The sequence below is a fragment of the Podarcis tiliguerta genome (genome assembly GCF_965153285.1).
Source record: "Podarcis tiliguerta genome assembly, chromosome: 7".
NCBI lineage: Eukaryota > Metazoa > Chordata > Lepidosauria > Squamata > Lacertidae > Podarcis > Podarcis tiliguerta.
In genome coordinates, this window is record NC_139540.1 from 76,250,880 (window position 1) to 76,269,475 (window position 18,596).

An 18,596-nucleotide genomic window follows, 5' to 3' on the forward strand; every position below is an offset into this window, starting at 1 on the left:
ACTTCACTTCTCGCAGTGACTTCTCGCATCTGGCTGGGCTTCCCCAGCCACTCTGAGCGGCTTCCAAAAGAATATTAAAATACTGTGATACATCAAACATTAAAAGCTTCCCTAAACAGGGCTGCCTTTAGATTTCTTCTAAAAGTCTGGTAGTTGTTGTTCTCTTTGACATCTGGTGGGAGGGCGTTCCACAGGGAGGGCGCCACTACCGAGAAGGCCCTCTGCCTGGTTCCCTGTAACTTGGCTTCTTGCAGTGAGGGAACTGCCAGAAGGCCCTCAGCGCTGGACCTCAGTGTCTGGGCTGAACGATGGGGGTGGAGATGTTCCTTCAGGTATACAGGACTGAGGCCATTTAGGGCTTTAAAGTTCAGCACCAACACTTTGAATTGTGCTCAGAAATGTACTGGGAGCCAATGAAGATATTTCAGGACCGATGTTATGTGGTCTCGGTGGCCACTCCCAGTCACCAGTCTAGCCGCTGCATTCTGGATTAATTGCAGTTTCCGAGTCACCTTCAAAGGTAGCCCCACATAGAGCGCATTGCAGTAGTCCAAGCGGGAGATAACTAGAGCATGCACTACTCTGGCAAGACAGTCTGCGGGCAGGTAGGGTCTCAGCCTGCATACCAGAAGAAGCTGGTACACAGCTGCCCTGGACACGGATTTAACCTGTGCCTCCATGGACAGCTGTGAGTCCAAAATGACTCCCAGGCTGCACACCTGGTCCTTCAGGGGCCCAGTTACCCCATTCAGGATCAGGGAGTCCTCCACACCAGCCCACCCCCTGTCCCCCAAGAACAGAACTTCTATCTTGTCAGGATTCAACCTCAATCGGTTAGCTGCCATCCATCCTCCAACTGCCTCCGGACACTTCACCGCCTTCACTGGTTCTGATTTAAAAGAGAGGTAGAGCTGGGTATCATACGCATATTTTGTAATATGGCACCCTATCTGAGGCCAAAATTTGACACGCCCCAATGAATCTTCTCAATTATGGAACTTCTCAATTTTGCACCCCCACAACTTGGTACCCTGGGGGGAGGGGACAACTGCCTGCACTGACATTATATATATATATATATATATATATATATATATATATATATATATCACTGGTTTATGCCTGCGAAAGCATGCACACTTCCCCAATGGCTCCTCATGGTACCCCTCATTGCCACTGGAAGATGGTTTAGCGCACTGCTCTGCTCCTATTAAGCGGAGCAGCTCTATGTAGTTGGGTTGGTGTGTTGTTGTTTTGCAATACTCAGCTTGTGGTTGGTAGGTCTAATCTGTTTTAATATGTCTCTTAAAGAAGCTGAATGCCATTGTATCCTTATATGAATTTATATTAAAATGGTGGGGGGAATGTAAGCGGCTTAAAGAAGAGGTAGTCTGTATAGTGCCTTCAGATGCCCTCAATTGTCAGGGATGATGATAATCAGCTAATATTACTGGCCTACAATTACTTTTTATATTATAATTCAGGGCTGCCATAAGTCTGGTTTTTCCTTGATGTTACTGGGATTTCAAAGAAGAAATAATGTCCGGGGGGGGGGGTGGATTTCAGAAAGGTGGTGCTTTGTCCTGGTCTTAGAAGTCCATTGCAAAATCATGATTATTATTATTATTTGCATTTTTGGTAAAAAAAAAAAAAAGCTCATCAATTTCAGTGGTTTCCTGGTTTTTACTTTTTGAAATATGGCAACCCTATTTTTATATTAAGCAGTACATACATTTTTTTAAATAAAATAAATAAATCAGGACTAGCAGCCATAAGTTCCACGAATTGGTTAGCAGCCGGCCCCACGTGTTGCAGCAGCAGCAATTTCCATAAATTCATTATGCATAGAAGTATTTCACTTTGTCTCTCCTTAATCTACTGTCAATCAGTTACAATGGATGAACCTGAGTTCTGGCATTATGAGAGAGAGGCAAAACACCTCTCTATCCACTTTCCCCACACCTTTGCATAATTTTGCAAAACTCTTATCTTGCCTCCCCTTCAGTTACCTTTTCTCCAAGCTAAAAAGAAGTCTGCCTTTCCTCAGAAGGAAGGTGCTCTTCTTGAGATAGGGCAACCAGAATGTGACACAAAACTCCAAATGCAGGCACACCATAAACTTGCATAACTTTATGGGGTGGGTAATTGTTTTGCCCTTTTGTTTTATTTACCTTTTTTACCTTTTTATTTTATTCTGTGAACTACCTTAGATCTTATGATGAAGGGTGGTTTATAAATCTAAAAATTAAAATAAAAAGAAGCACAAAAAAATGTGTGTGTGTGTTTTGTTGTTTAAAAAAGAGATACAGATCAGGTTAGCCAGGTTGATTCGAATGCTGTCGGCGGATTCTTGTTGTTATCTTGTTGGGCTGTGTATGTGATAAAGGGGAACCATATCAGGGTTGAAACATCTTCTATTTGTCCCTGTGTCAGTTTCAGTTTGTTGGTTAGTTTTTCTAATAAGGCTGTTTCCCATATCTTTTGATACCATTGGTTCATGCTCACTCCTGACAGGTCTCTCCAGTGCCTGGCTATGATGCTTCCAGCTGCTGAGAGTAGGTAGGTTAGGAGCTCTTTGTGTTGTGAGTGGGCATTATTGCTTGGACGAAAGAAGTGCCATGGTCAGACCACTTCCTGGTGCAGCTTGACTTCTCCGCGACCCTTCCCCTCTGCAGGGAGGTGGGACCGATTTGGATGGTCCGCCCCCGCCACTTAATGGATCCAAATGGTTTCCAGAGAGTGGTAGGGGATGCTTTATCCCATGTTGATGGCCTTTCAGCTGATTCCCTGGTGGCCCGCTGGAATATGGAGTTAACCAGGGCTATTGACTGTTTGGCTCCGAAGCGCCCTCTCCGATTGCATGGAGCCCAGACAGCCCCGTGGTTGTCCACGGATCTGAGGGCAATGAAACAATCGTTGAGATGGCTAGAGCGCCGGTGGAGGATGACCCATTCTGAAGCTGACCGGACACAGGTTAAAGCTCAATGTCGAGCCTACCAAGTGGCAGTAGCGACGGCGAAGAAGACTTTCTTCACCGCCTCTATTGCATCTGCAGAAAACAGCAGCAGGAGACTTTTTCAGGTGGTCCGCAATTTAGCGGAACCACCTGCTACATTGGGGCCCAGTAGGGGGCAAATGATCTCCTGCAATGATTTGCAAAGTTTTTTTGCAGATAAAGTCGCTCAGATTCAGGAAGAGGTAGACGCCACCGTGGGAGCAGGGCCGGGGCGGGAGAGTGCTAGAGTCCTGTCTAGTCAAATTGCGTGGGATCAATTCCAATCTGTTACCTCCGAGGATGTGGACAGGCTGCTTGGACAAGTGAAACCAACCACCTGTCTCCTTGATCCTTGCCCATCCTGGCTTATAAAAGCTAGCCAGGAAGGGCTGGGCAATGGGCTTAGTGGGGTGGTGAATGCTTCCCTCCGTGAGGGAGCCTTCCCAGACCCGCTGAAAGAGGCGGTTATTAAACCGCTTCTTAAAAAACCATCTTTAGATGCGGCCACGATGGCCAACTATCGCCCAGTCTCAAATCTTCCATTCTTGGGCAAGGTGATTGAGCGAGTGGTTGCTGAACAACTCCAGGCACGCCTGGAAGAAGCGGACCATTTGGATCCCTTTCAGTCAGGATTCAGGCCTCATCACGGGACTGAAACTGCCTTGGTCGCACTGGTTGATGATCTCCGGCGGGCTAGGGACAAAGGTGAGAGCTGTTTCCTAGTTCTGCTGGATTTCTCAGTGGCTTAGAGGAGGAAGGGGGCTGGACTTTGTTGAGCCGCTGTTGGCTGAGCGCCATTTTAAGCAGCCCCTCTCTGGAGCCAGCCCTTTCACGACGCTCATCATCCCTCCGCCTCTGCCAGCCCCTGCCACTCGCAAAGCACAGGAGCCGCGGTTGGCTGAGCACCATTTAAAACAGAGCAGCCCCTCTCCAGAGCCAGCCCTTTCACGCCACTCATCCATAGCTGTCAACTGCCCCTTATTTGGCGGGAAAGTCCCTTATCCCAACTCCGTGTCCCGCTGCTGTCCCTTATTGATGATGTCCCTTAAATTTCCCAGGTTTCAAAGGAAGCAGCTCCTCTCCCTCCCTCCCTGCTGGCCAGGGAGGAGGGAGGCTCCAACTGTGTTGCTTGGCTGCGTTGCTCACCCAATAAGGAGTCTAAGAACGACTGGGGGGTGGAGCTTGCATGCCTTGTGCCGATCAAATTGGCTGTGTTGCCTGGGGACTCGCCTTTGCTCAGCGCTTCTCAGCGGAGATGTGACAGTGGTTTTCCTTGCTGCATCCCCTTTGCCGGGTTGCTGCACTGTGGGAACCACCGCTTGAGGCTTTGTTTGAATGCTGGCTGGGCTTTCTGCCTTTGGATTGGAGGGGCTCAGAAGTTGAACATACCTGTGCTAAGAAAATCCCTTATTTTGGCTGCTGGTCCCTTATTTTCAAAGCTGTAAGTTGACAGCTATGCACTCATCGTCTCTCGGCCGCTGCCACCGCCAGACCCTGCCGCTCACAAGGCACAGGAAAGCAGCCACCGGGGCTTGTCCGGTACTGTGGAGAAGGGAGCGGAGAGTCAGGGGGGATTTCCCCCCAAAATATAGTCCGGCTCCCCACAAGGTCTGAGGGACAGTGGACCAGTACCCTGCAGAAAAGGTTTGCTGACCCCCGGAGCTAGAATCACAGAACTGGAAAGGTCCTCAAAAGTCACTTAGTACAATTCCATGCCAACGCAGAAATCTGCTATGTCATAGAAGTGCCAGGCAACCTCTGCTTTGCCTGGTCACATGGCAACAGTCTATTACTACTCTCTGAGCCTTTTGGTACCTTTTTCTGGTCTGGTTGTGGAGGTAGAGGGTAGCAATTCAAGTGGAACTAATATAAGATCAAGGTAATGACTGTTTTCTTGGAACATCTGTGTCTTTCTCAACACATAGCAACTCTTCGTTTCAAAGACTTCCTTCAGCAATTGCTCCACTTAGCCACTGATCTGAATCTGCCATCTGGAGTTTGCATTTGTTACTCTCAGTGACTTTCAGCACAATATTTTGAGACAGCTCACGATAAAACCGCTTCCTGACGCTCGTCGCCAAACAAACTTTTCCACGGGATGCTGTGCCTGGTGCAAATGTGAGGTCCTATGGAAACAGCATGCCAACAGCCAACTCTTGAGCAAAAGCTGGAGTGCAACAGAAATGACAGCACCACAGTAGGCCTAAAAGTTTTGCCTAAAGGAAAATTCAAAGCTTCAGCACAAGGAACCATCTCTGGGGGGATTCAAGGGGATTTAAAAGAATGTTCAAAAGAATGGTGAAATTTAATTGGGGAGGGAAAATGCACATCTCAAACCAAACACGGAAACTGAGATACATGCTATATTCTTCTTGTGTAAAGTTTGTTTAAAAAACAGAGCACTATAAAATTTACAGCCTGTAATGCTTTGAAAGAGAATATGATGAAAATGATGTTTAGATGGTATATTACACCAGTGAAATTAGCTAAAATGTATAAGACAAATAATAAATGTTGGAAATGTAAAGAAAAGGAAGGAACATTTCATCACATCTGGTGGGAATGTAAGAAAGTAAAGAACTTCTGGGAAATTATATATAATGAGATGAAAAAAACAGAAGCATTTTTACTTGGTATTATAGGCAATGACATTAATAGACAAGATGTCAAACTGTTCTTATATGCAACAGCGGCAAGAGTATTGTTAGCCCAGAAATAGAAGCAAGAAGAAATTCCAATGAAAGAAGAATGGCAGATGAAATTAATGGACTATGCAGAATTGGACAAAATGACAGGAAGGATTCGAAACCTGCGGGACCAGAGATTTACAGAAAATTGGAAGAAGTATAGGAATTATTTGAAGAGCAACTGTAATCAGCAAATTACGCTAGTAGGACTACAAGAAGTTTTGTAAGGAGAAATATACAAATGTTACAAAGTAGAAAAAGATAGAGATATTGGTTATGAGTTTGAAATGTAATAGGGAAAATAAGAAATGCATACTAAGAGATTAGATTGGAAAATTTTCAGGCAGGAATGATGGAAGTAAAAAAAAATGAATAAGATGTAAAAGTATGTTTAATTACTGTTGAAAATGATATGTTAAAAAACTAATAATAATTTATATATCAAAAATAAAACACAGAGCACTCCCTCCTCAAGCTGACTCTGCACACAGAGAAGGCTGGAGAGGTTTCAACAGTTGTGGTCAGTGGGGTGGGGTGCTATTGTCTACCTGGCTTCCCAAGGTGCTGTTGGTAACCAAGGGGGAGAATGGTAAATGTAAGGTGGAGGAGCGATCAGTGTGGTGCGACAACACCAACCTCCCTGCCGCCTTGCCCCTCTCAGTTACTGGCAGTAGCCTCCATGTTGGAAAGCCAGATGAGCAACGGCTCCCTACTGCACTTCACCCTGCCAACCAGTAGGGTTTATTCAGCTCATAGTGGTGAGGAGGAATGGAAGTTCCCCCACAATATGTGCTTTATATACATTATTTACACTATGGGCTAAGTCCGGGATTCTCCTGTAGGCCAATCAGGTTGTGGATTCACTTCCACCTGGAGCTGGATTGGGTGGCTCCTGTGGACCAATCATACTGCTGCATTGTTCTAGGACCAATCAGACTGCTGCATTTTGGATCCTATTCAACTCTGTACATAACATCCCCTTTGACCTGTTTTATTGCAGCGGGGGCAAATGAAGGCTTCTGCTTGTGCCAGTTCAAGTGTACCATGGTGTTTCTTCCATCTGATCTCTTCCCAGCAGTCCTTCTTCCTCTGGTCACTGCTGTAGAAACACAACCTTACTGCCTGTTGGTGTTGCCAGCCTTCAAGTCATGTTTACAGACATCTTTGCAACACAGATTTGGTCTGCCAGCGGGCCTGGTGCCTGAAGCCAGTTCCCTGCAAAGCATGCCCTTGGGGTGTTGAGGCATTGTAAATCCCCCCAAAATGAGCATTCCAGGGACATGGCAGGGGTGGAAACAGAGAAGTGAGACTTAGGCTGGATCCTAAGCCCATTCAACTCAGTCATGTGACCCAGTGTGAAAAACACTATTATAAAGGCTTGATTTCCTTCTGCCAGGCTTATGCAGACCAGCAGCAGCCCCATCACAGAAGAAGAAGGAGAAGGAGAAGGAGGAGGAGGAGGAGGAGGAGAAGGAGGAGGAGGAGAAGTTGCTTTATAAATTGTGTGTCTTTGTTTCTCAATATGCTCCATTTACATGGTTTTGTATTTATTGTGTTATATTCTACATGGCAACTTTCTCAAGAAGTTGAAAGATTCCATCAACGGTGTGTTCAAAAAAAATAATTACATATTATTTGGAAAGACAGGTGAACTAAGGCCAGTGTACTGGAAGAAGCAAAGATCACCAGTGTCAAAGCAATGATTCTTCAACATCAACTTCGTTGGACTGGTCATGTTGTGCGGACACCTGATTATCGTCTTCCAAAGCAACTACTCTATTCCGAGCTTAAAAATGGAAAGCGTAATGCTGGTGGTCAACAAAAGAGGTTTAAAGATTCTCTCAAGGCAAATCTAAAAAAAAAAATGTAGGATAAACACCGACAACTGGGAAACACTGGCCTGCGAGTGCTTCAATTGGAGAACAGTCTTTACCAAAGGGGTCGTGGGCTTTGAAGCCATTCGAACTCAGGACAAAAGGGAGAAATGTGCTAAGAGGAAAACGCATTTGACAAACACTCACCTTGATCAACTCCTGCCTGGAAACCTATGTCCCCACTGTGGAAGGACGTGTGGATCCAGAATTGACCTCCACAGTCACTTACAGACTCACTGTTAAGACCATGTTCATGGAAAACCATCTTACTTGGCTATGAGTGATTTCCAAAGAGGAGGAGGAGAGGAGGAAGAGGAAGAAGAAGAAGATTGTGACTGGCTGTTACTTTTATTGACCATATTTTAGTAATTATTTGTTGTAATTGTAAAAAGTAAATTTCTGTTTATTATTTGCTGGTGTTTTGAGTGTTAGCTTTATTGTGTACTACTATATTCTAATAGATTATTGAATATTACTTTATTTTATATGTTATGTTTTAGTATGACTTTTTGTATTGGATCAGTTTATTCTAAGATATGTGCTCTTTGTTGTATTTTTTGTTGCTGTAAACTGCCTTGTGTATAACAATATTAAAATATTAAAATTAAAAGTGAAACGAAATGTGAAATGAAATGAAAATGAAGTGGTGTAACTTTCTGCAGCTTACCTTTACACCAGCTTGCTTTTCACCAGCTTCTTGTGCCTAGGATTGCTCCCTCAACATGCAATTTTGAATATTTAATGCTGTAGGAACAGACCTTCTTTTAAAGCAACGTATAATTGTGTGGGCTCTCAGGCTCCAAGTCCCTTGCACTGAGTTCACAAAGTCGTGGGGAACATTGCTTTTCAGCCAAACAGCCACCTGCAGTGCAAAACTCAGAAATGCCAATTGAAATTAAAGGCCTTTTTAATGTCATCATTTATTCCTTGTGACAAGTGCCTCTTACTGAGTGAACTTTAAGAAAGTTCGGATTTCATGTATCAGCAATGGTTTCCCTCCAAGCTAGATACAAATGGCATTTCACAATTCTTTCAGCATCCTGGACAGCTAATCTGTGAAGGGGAAATGAGACCTGGCTCCAAATATCAATTCACCTATAGTATCCGACAAATGAACTAAGTGTCAAATGTCAGAGTGGCAGCTGAGACAGCGAGAATGAGAGGAATTCAGTGGGAATGTATCTAAAGTGAAACCTTTAAGGCAATATGCAGGAAGGCAACGGAGGAATATCAATGGCTCGCATCTCATATATGCAGGCGATGCATGCTCTCACCAGGGGTGTCCCTAAACATTTGACTTGTAGAAGGTAAGAGTGAATGAGAGGCTTTATTAAATATGTGTGGAAATCCCTTAAGAAATTTTGCTAATCCTATCAAGTCTCTTTTAACTTTCCTCAAAATTCATATGGGTGTTTAACCTGAGGAGGACCTTCCAAATTCACTCTGAAGCTGACTGCAGCTGAAAGTCAGCATCACACAAAGATGCGCAGAACCCCCTGAGGTGGTTGGCTAATTTCATTGGATTTTTTTTTTTGACTTCCATTAAAATCCCTGCAGCTGTTTTGGCTAAAGGCTGAACTGGATTTCACATCATTCATACAATTAGCAATTGTGTGAATTGCTTTTTTAAAATTATATTGTAGATGCAGGGTTGAAGGACGGGGGATTGCAATCTGGTCCTCTCTGGAATGGGAGTGGCAGGGGGCATGACCTCTTTGCCCCTGCTCCCCAGAGTGATCCTGATTCAGATCAGGTTTCCTTTACCAGCTATTTACATTGAGGAATTCTCCCATACACTCCACATAAAGATTTCCCTCCAGTACAAATAGAGGGTGCAGAGGATACGGTCCTGATCAGGACAGCAGGTGGGGGCACAGAATATAAAGTCTTCCAGATCCAGTTCTCTGTGTCTACAGATTCTCATTTTGAAAGCCATCCATGCAATTTTAATTGCATCAATGGTGTCACATCTAGTTCTACTTCCTAATTCAGGTCCTAGGTGTACTGCACATTTAAAGCAATATCATATCAATTTAAACAGTCATGGCTTCCCCAGAAGAATCTTAGGAACGGTGGTAAAATAAAGGTTTTTAGAGTTGTTAGGATATCCCTATATTCCCCCAGAGAGCTACACTTTTAGGTACAGGCACACAAACACACCCCAAGTATTGCGTCCTCTTTCTGAAGAAGAGATGAACAGTTTATTCAAAACAGAGAGCTGTTGTCATGCTCTCTAGTAATTGAAATATAGTTGTCTGGTATAATACTGGTGGAGCACCTAAATCAGTGATGGTTCCTGTAGGGCTGCCATACGTCCAGAAAATCCTGAACATCGCTGGGATTTCAATCCCTAAAATGGCGTCTGGGTAGAATTAGTTATGTCTGTTCTGAACGTCCAGGGAAACCTGAACATAAGCTCACAAACACATCAAGGCATCCCACACTTTCTGGAGCGTAAATTATTGGTACAAAAATGTCCCTTATTTCAGAACCTCCTTGTTTTCCACAAGACAACTGTCTAACTTCCACTCTTCTTTTGCCAATTTTCTTAAAAGTAGCAAAAAAAACAGCAAAAAAAAAAAGCTCCCCCCCCTTAAAAAAAAATTGAGGGGGGAACTTTTTTGTCCGGATTTTCACTTTCTGAAATATGCAACCCTAGGTTCCTACAGAATTAATGAAATACTTGGTGAAGAAAAGACATAACACTATAAATCAATAGCAAAAATTCGTTTTTGAATGAGACATTACAGAAGACATTACCATGAATTGTGCCCACTCAACTCATGGTAAATGGACTATTTGATAGGGAATTAATTCCCTGACTGGGAAACTCCATTTGGATGATACAATGCAATGGTCAGATATAACTGCATAGACTTATGTAGGTCTGCAGTATCAGCATAGAAAAGGGAGATGGAACAAGTGACTATTACTCATCTTCCATTTTCCTTCTGTGCAACTGGCCTAACAATATTGTCTCTAACAGTGCTGTGTTAATAAGATAAGGAAATATAGTAATATACCTAAGCCTTGAACATTAGCTGTGCTATGGATAAATCAGACTCTAGAGATAATGATTATGGAGCAACATCAATAAATGATTCTTAGCTAGGATCAAATTAATGATTTGTTCAAGTTGCCAATGCAACTTCCCTCCCCACTTCAATTATCCAGTAATACATATGACCCTGCTACTGTTTTCCTTCAGGCAGGGTTCAGATCATTTCACAGAGTTCCATAAGGGGAAAGAATGAGGGCATTGGATACTGTTTCTTTAGCTCTCTTTGTGTGTTACTTGTCCGTAGGCCAATTGTGTGATGACTGTGGAGCAGGGATGCACTTTTAGCCCCAACTCTTCTGACTTTGCATCTACTTCTTGGAACAAATGTGTTGCATGTGGTTGTGAATGGAGCACGGGAAGGAGAGCAACAGGAGCTGAGCTCTGCTGCCTACATACAGCAACTCCTAGATGGTATTTTGTTCTTGAGCCAGCGTGGTGTAGTGGTTAAGAGCAGTGGACTTGTAATCTGGTGAACCGGTTTCACTTCCACGCTCCTCCACATGCATCTGCTGGGTGACCTTGGGCTAGTCACACTACTGTGAAGTCTCTCAGCCTCACTCACCTCACAGAGTATTTGTTGTGGGGGAGGAAGGGAAAGGAGATAGTTAGCCGCTTTGAGACTCCTTAAGGGAAGTGAAAGGTGAGATATCAAGTCCAAACTCCTCCTCCTCCTCCTCTTCCTCTTCTTCTTCTTCTTCTTCTTCATGAGCCTGAGAAGGTGACGATACAAATTGACCAAGGGAGACTGGAGTGCTGACAGACAGAAGTGGAGAGTGGACATTCTGGATTGGAGGAGGTATTTGTTGTTTATTTTCATTTGAACTGGAATGGAGACTAGATAGACCATCTCAGGAGGATGGGATGGGGGCTGCCTTGGAGACTGAAGAAAAAACACTGGGTTGGGAAGTTTCCAGTTCCACTCCAGCATTTTGCCCTTCAGCCTCCAGGGCAGTCCCCTCTCACTTGCTTTCCCCTGAAATAATCCAGTTGAGAAACAAAAGAATGGGCATAAGAAATAAATCTGGATATGGAAAAGAATGCAGTGATGGAAGGAGAGGAAGTGTGTTTAAGAAAAATGGAGTTTTCCACAGTAACATTTGGATTGAAGACACGGCTATATTGATTCACAAAAGGGCCTTCCTCTTCACCACCTACCTGCCCCAAGAAGACAATGAATAAACATTTGCTTTTTAACTATTTGAATCTTGTATTCAGCCAAGTATGAGCATCTGAACAGAACTGTTAAAACACTTTTGACGCCCCCATATGACACCTACGTCTTGCACTGAATATAGTATTGCCAGCCTAAGCAGGTGAAAGATCTTCTGTAGCATACCTGCTTCACAACTCATGAAACTCAAATTCTTTGCATGGGTTAGGGCTGGCACTGTGGAAGAGCAGGGCTCATGTGCCTTTCACAGCTGTGTGATGGACAGAAATGAAGCAAGGCAAGGCTTTTCTCATATGCTTCCCCTGTTGCTTCCCCTGTTGGCATTTTATATGTCAGGTACAGTGGTACCTCAGGTTAAGTACTTAATTCATTCCAGAGGTCCGTACTTAACCTGAAACTGTTCTTAACCTGAAGCACCACTTTAGCTAATGGGGCCTCCTGCTGCTGCCGCGCCGCCTGAGCACAATTTCTGTTCTCATCCTGAAGCAAAGTTCTTAACCTGAGTTAATATTTCTGGGTGAGCGGAGTCTGTAACCTGAAGCGTATGTAACCTGAAGCGTATGTAACCCGAGGTACCACTGTATCTTATGACCAGAGTTTGACCCCTGAGTTATTTTGGGGCACTCCACCCCCTCCACCTGCAACACAGGGCAAAAATTTGCATACGGCATAAGGTTTATGTAAATTTTATGCAAACCTTCTTCCCCCTGTCATGAGTGCAGAAGAGGACTCAGCCCACTGTGACCAGAGAACCCAGTTGGAAACCCTGCCCCAACCTTCTTAGTGAGCATGGATGGTGCTGTTTTAGCTACATAAGAATCAGCCCTCAGAGAATAAATACATATGATGTTTGCGGGAGATTGGCAAATATGAAGGAATTACTTCCAGATCCTTTGAATGTTTGCTGATAGCAGGCTGTTGCTTTAAGCTGGTTTCTTCTTTCAGAATTCTAATTCTTAAAATACTTTAATATCATGAAAAGTGCTTAGGGCTTTAATAAGTTTTGTTTATCATTCCCCAGACTTTGCCCTCATCCGGTTTCATAAATATGCCCGAGTCATTCATGTGATGTGCTCAGCTCCTGATCTGGGAGCTCTCTTGATGCTCTGCAAGCATCCTGTTTTCTATTACTGGGATTATTATTTTGCTGTTACAAGCCGTTAATAATACCTTACATTTATACAGAGCCTTGTATCTTGAAAGCATTTTGTAAATTTATATATGCAAATGATAAGGATTTAGGCATACTTTTTATTTGGGGGGAAAATCACTGAGGATTATATTACGCACTCCAGGTGTGAAATTCAATAGCTCGTTCACTATATGCAGAAATAATGGTGCCACAGGTACAACAATATTAGGATCATGGGCCATTGAAACCCGGGTAAATAATAGTTGGAATGTGGCTCTATCAGATCACCTTAAAAGGTAAAGGTAAAGGACCCCTGACAGTTAAGTCCAGTTGCAGATGACTCTGGAGTTGCGGCGCTCATCTTGCTTTACAGGCTGAGAGAGCCGCCGTTCGTCTGCAGACAGTTTTTCCAGGTCATGTGGCCAGCATGACTAAGCCACTTCTGGTGCAATGGAACACCGAAGCCAGAGCAGCGCATGGAAACGCTGTTTACCTTCCCGCCAGAGTGGTACCTATTTATCTACTTGCACTTTTTGACATGCTTTTGAACTACCAGGTTGGCAGGAGCTGGGACCGAGCAACAGGAGGTCACCCCATCACAGGGATTCGAACCGCCAACCTTCTGATCAGCAAGCCCAAGAGGCTCAGTGGTTTAGACCACAGCGCCACCCATGTCCCCTTCCTAGCCATAGAAGGATAATTAAAAGCACTTCAAAGATAGACACTTTTAGCAAGACTTGGCTTCTCTTCTTTTCCTTTATAAATGAGACAGAATATACTTTTATTCCACCCACAACACAAGAATCTCTGCGGAGAAGATACTTGAATTGACAATACTTAAACAAACGTATTGCTTGTATACTGTGTACTGCATATGAAACTTAATAAGAATGTACCACTGGACAAGCTACTATAGTTATATGGTGCTCTTGTATTTACATGAAAATCAATAAAAATATTGGGATCACGGGCTGTGGTTCGCAATGTTCTAGCCCTGATGCTATGCTACAATCCCAGAAGACCTGGTCATTCATTAAACACTAGGTTGAATTATTTGTTAGTACATGTAATCAGCACTCCATTCTAATGTGGGGCAAAAACAAACTGGCTGGCAGGTGCCATCTTGTGAGCCTGATTTCATAAAATATTCTGATAGCATGTTAATATGTAAAGGTAAAGTGACCCCTAACCATTTGGTCCAGTCGTGGCCGACTCTGGGGTTGCGGCGCTCATCTCGCTTTATTGGCGTACAGCTTCCGGGTCATGTGGCCAGCATGACTAAGCCGCTTCTGGTGAACCAGAGCAGCACACGAAAACGCTGTTTACCTTCCCACCGGAGCGGTACCTATTTATCTACTTGTACTTTGATGTGCTTTTGAACTGCTAGGTTGGCAGGAGCAGGGACCGAGCAATGGGAGCTCACCCCGTCACGGGGATTCAAACTGCCGACCTTCTGATCGGCAAGCCCTAGGCTCTGTGATTTAACCTACAGCGCCACCCGCGTCCCTTTGTTAATATGTAGGTGGCCACTTACCACGTTGTCTTAGGGCTAGCTTATACAGTGGTACCTCGGAAGACGAAATTAATTCGTTCTGCGAGTTTTTTCATCTTGTGAATTTTTTGTCTTGCGAAGCACGGTTTCCCATAGGAAATGCATTGACGGTTTCCCATAGGAATGCATTGACGGTTTTAAGAAAAAGGCGCAAGACGTTTTCGTCTTGCGAAGCAAGCCCATAGGGAAATTCGTCTTGCGAAGCAACTCAAAAAACAAAAAACTCTTTCGTCTTGCGAGGCATTCGTCTTGCGAGGTACCACTGTATATATATTTCAAGCATCCAATAGCCCCTTCTCCAGCTGAAGCCCTCAGAGGAGCATCCACTAATAAAACAATGGGGAAATGAACTATCTAACAATAAAACACATCGGAACAGCAGTAAAATGAGGGCTGCCATACATCTGGGATAATCCTGGACATTACCGGGATTTCAAAAGCAGAAATGACGTGTGGTGGGAATTTCTGGAAGGTGGTGGTTTGTCCTGGATCTTTGGCAAGTCAATCAAAAAAGAGTGACAACAACTTGGGGGTTTGTCCTAAAAAAACCAACAACTTTCAGGATGTCCTGGTTTTTACTTTTTGAGATATGGCAACCCTACATATCAGAAAACAGTGTACTGCTATGCATGCCTGCTCAGATGTAAGTTTAAAGGGACTTGTATATCTTTTGCATGCTCTTGAAACTAATTCATTTTTAACATGACCCAAACTGAATGGGATTAGGAGGATTTTGTCCATGTGTGTAATCCCGTGTATTTTACTGTCACACTTAATACTTGTTTTAAAAAGCACCAGCATAAACACAAAGTGTCCAGCAACAATCATATTGTGTACTGCTAAGCTGACTTGGCACCTACAAAGGTGACTGGGTGGAACCCAGACTTAATTAGAGATGACCTATTGATTTTAATTGGCCTGCTTTAAATCTGGATCAATTCCCTGTTGGATTTAAAAATGAAATGTTTCAGCTGAATATGAAACCCTTTGATACGTTTACTAAATTTTGTTAAGAATTTGTTTAAGAATTCCATTTTGACATTTGTGAACTGCTTTGAGGGTGTGTGTGTTTTTAACAATCAAGCAGTGTATGAATTTTATGCAATAAATTAATCAAAACAAATTGGCAGATAAATAACAACAATTATATAGACACAAAAAGAAACAGGTTTCATATATTCTGACATAATCAACAGTGATGGGTTGTATCCAACGTTAACCATACTCAGAATAGATTTATGGGCATGACTAATTAAGGTCCATTGATTTCAACTGGCCTATTCTGAATAGGACTTACTTGGACCCAGTTTAATATTTGATACATTTAGGAAGAGCTGCTCAAGCTAATAAAAAAGTTGATATAGTTAATAAAGAAGAAAATATGAAGCAGGAGAAATAGGTGACAGCACTAATGTACAGGAACTATTATAGAGTAAACCTGAGAAGTTGAAAATTAGCAATACTGTGCAATATATTAAAGGGTAATTAGAAATTAAGGAAAGGGAACAGAATATTGACATCATAAAATAAGCTGAATGATATGATGAACCAGTCACTTAACAGATCATTGTACTGAGGTCTGTTCATGTAACTGTTGATATATATCTTGCAGTTTTATAATCAATCAATATGATTGACTCCTTTGAGAGTGGTTATTACAGCTGCATCTCTGCATCAAAAGTGATTGAATGATCCAATCATACCCAATTATACATTTAAGCCAATTTCATGGCAAGATCATTTACACACTGTAAGAGGCTATAGGGAAGGGCGGCCAACTAGGATTGCCATATTTTGAAGAGAAAAAAAGAGGACACATGTTGCCAGCTTCTACTTTTAACTATGGGTCACTATGACAACTCTACCCATGAAAAGGAGGACATGTCCTGGAAAAAGAGGACATATGGCAACTCTAGGCTCACAGGAACCTTTCATTATTTCATTTATTTATTCCTTGCTGCAGTGCATACAGTTTGGGAATTCTGGAACTAAAAAACCCCTTATGCCCCCCACACCGGCAATTTCAGAGCAGTCTCATTACTGCCTTAGTAATATGCCTTCTTCTGCCGTCCTTTCATTACCTGAGTCCTAGCAAACCAATGAAAATCTAACCGTTACAAATACCGGGGGGGGGGGGGGATCCTTAGTCTTTTAATTACAATGGTACTAAAAATAGCATCCTAGTTCCAGGCAAATCAAAGTTCTTTGTTTTCCTTTCCAGTGTGCACTTCATGATAATCATGCTACTTGTTGTAAACAGTAAACTGAGCCAGCTAGTCAATTAGCCGAGCACTCTATTAATCTTTTCATAGAAAGAAACATTAAATTCAATTAAAATCCCTCCACTTAAAAATGGTAATGAGCACCCTGATCCACAGATATTTTGTTTAAGAAGGGGGATCTGGATTTAAGCCAATTTCATTCCCTTGAAGTTTATGTATCTGAGGGTTCATGTGACATAACTTGATACAATCCGAGTTATGCTAGTTAGTCGATTTCACCACGTTACATATTTATGCAAAATAATCAATTAACATATTTATGCAAAATAATCTATTATTAATCATCTATTTTGGTATCATAAGTCAATATGAAAACAGGGTCATTACAAAAATAAATTCTATTCTATTCTTATATGATGGCATTGTGTGTTCCAGTAGCTAATAAATAGCATCAATTTGGTAGATCAAACAGATTCATATCTTGGATCAATTAAATCACTTATATTTTCTGTTTCCATTGATGCCATTTGCTGCTTTCTTGTGACAGGAGGAGTTAGGAGTTAGTCACAGGTCCAAACTGTATTTAAAACCAGTAATAAATTTATTATAACAGGTTTTAAAAAACAAAGACTATAGTGGTACCTCGGTTTAAGTACTTAATTCGTTCCAGAGGTCCGTTCTTAACCTGAAACTGTTCTTAACCTGAAGCACCACTTTAGCTAATGGGGCTTCCTGCTGCCGCTGCGCCGCCAGAGCATGATTTCTGTTCTCATCCTGAAGCAAAGTTCTTAACCTGAAGCACTATTTCTGGGTTAGCGGAGTCTGTAACCTGAAGCGTATGTAACCTGAAGCGTATGTAATCTGAGGTACCACTGTACTGTATTCTGTTAAATAAAGCTGCCATTATAGGGTTCAAAGGCAAGTTATAACCCACTGAGATGCAGCCCCTAAGACCTGGGTCTTTGTGCCATTTGATATCTGTGCTGCAGGTGGACAAAATCTGAACAGGGCACAGAGCACTTCCAGCAATGAATAGGGCTGTGGAAAACATTGTTTTTGGTCTTGCCAAACACCGATGAAATAGGAACTTGCATTGCAAGTTGGATCATCTTAAAAGATGGTCCAGGTTGCGGGCAGGCCCTCAACACAGCTCCACGCTCCACCCCAGCGTGGGTGGAATGAGGCTTTCCATGCCACGGTGGCACCACAATCACCCCAGGCCTCCTTGGCCAATCACTTTGAGTGGGGTGACCATGGGGAGGTATATAAGCGGCAGCGTGTCGTGTGCTGTGCATCTGCTTTGCGCTGCCAAACACCCGCCCACCTGCCCTTTTATTTCAGGACTCCTCTGGCCTTGCTTTGGACTTTGGTTGGTCGCCTGTCTTGGGATGGGGGGTGGGTACGAATTCTTCCATTTGGCAGATTGGCATGTGCTGGTCCCGGGGGCTAATCAAGAGGCGAGGTCCGAGTCCAGTCTGAGGTTGAGGGTGCAGTATGGAGGCAGTCCGTCAAATCCGAAGCTGGTTCCAAGGCAGGGAGTCAGGTGAGGTCAGGAGCTCCGGCAGAAAAGCAGGACAGGGTGCAGGCTTGGGACCTGGGGCTGGCTGGCTTTTATCTGCCCCGAGGCATAGGGCAGCCCCGGTCCACAGGTGACTCGCCTCTCCTGGCCTGGAGGCGAGCACTTCTCCTGCAGGAACTTAGTTCCCTCCGCCTCTCTGCCCTGAGCCTCTGCAGCTCAGGAGAGGCTGGAGGGTTACAGACCCAGAGGCAACCCCAGCTTCCTCTGACGGGGCTGAGGGTGGAGCACCTGCAGGCAATGGGTCTTCCATTCCCTCAGGAGCCAGAGCAGACTCAGCTGATGCCTGCACCTGAGGATCCAGCACAGGTGAGGACCCTTCAGGC